We start from the raw sequence: 3031 nt of genomic DNA on the forward strand, positions 1-3031 counted from the left end.
ATGACAATCCTAGCCGTATTCATGAAAGGTCTTCCTAACACTATTGGTGTGTGTAGGTCTTCCTGAATGTCCATTACTACGAAATCCGTAGGGTACAAGAATTTATCGACTTTCACTAAGACATTCTCAACAATGCCCTTAGGATATCGAATTATGTGATCGGCAAGTTGGACTGTCATTTTAGTTGGTGACAAGTCTCCTAACTCCAATTTCTTGTAGAGAGAGTAAGGGATTAGGTTGATACTTGCTCCTAAATCTGCTAGCGCATGAATGGTTCCAGATTGGTAGATTGAACACGAGAAAATGAATCGGCCCGTATCTCCTAGCTTCTGCAGTAGAGAGTTTCTGAGTACTGCTAAGCATTCTTCACTCAACGGAATTTTGTTAGAATCCGGTATCTTTTCCTTTGTAGAGAGAAGCCTTCGGATATATCTCTTTTGTTGGGCACTTTGGACACGGTGTCCAGGAATCTTCCATCAAGTTTGAAGGAATCAAGCTTGGATGGTTCCTCCTGTAACCTTCCAGGGTAAGGTACATGAACCGGAGTTGCAGTGGACAGCTGCTGAGTATATGTCGATTTGTTCTTGATCCTAGCTGACCTTCTCCGTGCTTCTTCTCCTGGGATTACTGAGTCCATTTGCTTAGCTTCTTCTATGTGGGGATTTTGGATAGTATTACTAGGTAACCTTCCTTGCGGTCAGGTTTCAAGGCATTGTGATAACTGTCCGAGCTGCGTTTCTAGACTTTTGAGCAGAGCCAATTGATTTCTCATTAGTATCTCCGTCTGGTCTTGTCTAGATGTAGTTCCCTGATTTAGCTGTTGTTGTCCTTGGATGAACTGTGTCAACTTATCATCAGCTCCGAGAGTAGGGTTGGTTACTTTTGTAATCCGAGTGGTTGGGGAATTTTCCTTAGCTGGTGGACCAGTGAGTGGAAGTGGTTGATCGTAGGTCAATTGTTGGGGTGGATAAGGTGGGTAATGTTAGCGATAAGGTTGGTTGTTTCTTTGGAATTGGTTATCCCTAGGTTGTTGATTGAATCTGGGATTTGATTGGCGAGCTGGGTATTGAACGTAACAGACTGAACCGTCAGGGTTTTCGTACTCAACTTGATATTCTTCAGTGGGTTGCAGGTTAGTACAATTAACACATTCCTGGGCCTGGTTAACTTGATGTGACTGCGTCTTCAATTCTCCAACTTGTTTAGCAAGAGACTCCATCTTGTCTGTGAGAGATTTGATGGCCTTTGTTTGATTATTAAGTGCAGAGAGTGGTGCAGATGATGAAGTTGTTTCACCACTGTTCCAGTCTTGATGATGCATTGTCATGTTCTCGAGCAACTCCCATGCTTCTTCTGTGGTTTGGTTCATCAGATTTCCTTGAGCAGCGGCTTCGATCGTCGTCCTATGATTTACCGTAAGACCATTGTAGTGGGTACAGATTTAGGCTGACCGTTCTGACTTATGATTAGGGCATTTCTTCAGCAGGGTTTTGAATCGCTCCCATGCAGTGTAAAGAGATTCATCATATCTTTGTTTAAAGTTAATGATGTCATTCTTGAGTTTGGTTTGTTTAGAAGGAGGGAATTATTTGGTTAGGAATTTAGTAGCCATCTCCGTCCAAAATGTAATTGAATCTATTTCCAGTCCTTCGAACCATGTGAGAGAATAGGGGAACAATTATAGCCGGACTATATCTTGTCTTATCCCTGGCTGTTTGTAGGAGTTTGAAAGAGATATGAATTTATCAAGGTGAGAATTAGGATTGTCATTCGGTAATCCATGGAATTGACAGCCATTTTGGATGAGCTGTATAATGTGATGTTTTAGCTCGAACGAGTGTCCTTGAATCTCTGGAAATCTGATCGGTCCTCCTCGACCTTCAATTGAGGGTTTAGTGTTTTCTGCTAAAGTAACGCGTAAGGCCATTTGTTTTCTGATTCGTGCTTCCTTGCGTGCTTTAGAGATTATCTCGTCTGGATCAGGTACGAATAACAACGGCCCTGGTCTAGATCGGGTTTGGGTCATACACTGGGTATGCCTTTTTGTTTTTAAATTTTAAGTAGATAAACTAAGTTCCTAATTTAGTCTAAAGCAATCTAAGATTATTCTAAAGTAATCTAAGGTAATCTTAATCTAAAGTAGTCTAAGGTATTCTAATCTAAGGTATTCTAATTATCCTAATTTTAGATATGTTTTTTGTTCTTGCTAATGACTCCCTAGTATTTCGATAACAGAGCTTCGCACGAACTATTCAACAAACCAAGTGGCCAGGCCGACTACGGAGAAACATGATCCTTTTGGTTCAAATATAATTGGAGACTATTCAGAAAATCCAACAACCAAGTCCATGAATAATTGTCTTTCTTAGACACCACTTAAATGCTTGTGAATGAGTTTGATAGAAGCAGTATTGTCTAATACTAGTTTCTCGACAGCGACGCCAAAAAACTTGATGTCACCACCGTGGTATGGCCAAAACGGACGGTTTTATTTATGCGGCGTCGTTAGGCCGCAAGGTGTCAGAATCGACCACAATCAAGGTGGTAATGGGTTTTAAATTTATATTTTGCGGGGCCTAAATCTTACTACTCCTTATTATGAGTAAGGGAAGTATGACCTAGGGTCGTATTTTTGAGATTTCAATAGAATCGAACCTATATCTAAAACTTAAGATAATTCTAAGGTGCAGGAGTTGTGGTTTATTACCTAATTTTGGGTTTTCTAGTTTATAAGATAAAGTAAAGTAAACACGATAAAATTTGTAATTCAGATAAAGCTAAAACAAGTACATGCTATGATTTTGTCAGTTACTTTGCCGGGATTACGGAATGCTGGCTCATGGATATGCAGTGACCTTGTATTTAATGCACTAGTTCTAAACGTGTAATAACCCGCCTTTTTCCGTTAATTTACTTTAACGCCCGCCTTTTTTTTAGATAATATCTTCCGTTATCTAAATTCGTACCTTCCGTTAACTAGCGTTTCAAAAATTTCGTTATTTAATTATAACATCTCCCATTTACTCTTGCG

General features: G+C 40.0%; 1 non-coding gene across 1 annotated transcript; it reads left to right on the forward strand.

Moving 5' to 3' along the window:
- Window positions 1-1457: 1457 nt before the first annotated feature.
- Window positions 1458-1564, forward strand: LOC139856629 (small nucleolar RNA R71). The gene has a single exon (XR_011762098.1). It is a non-coding gene; the product is annotated as a small nucleolar RNA R71 (small nucleolar RNA).
- Window positions 1565-3031: the final 1467 nt, after the last annotated feature.

The sequence above is a fragment of the Rutidosis leptorrhynchoides genome, chromosome 6 (assembly GCF_046630445.1).
Source record: "Rutidosis leptorrhynchoides isolate AG116_Rl617_1_P2 chromosome 6, CSIRO_AGI_Rlap_v1, whole genome shotgun sequence".
NCBI lineage: Eukaryota > Viridiplantae > Streptophyta > Magnoliopsida > Asterales > Asteraceae > Rutidosis > Rutidosis leptorrhynchoides.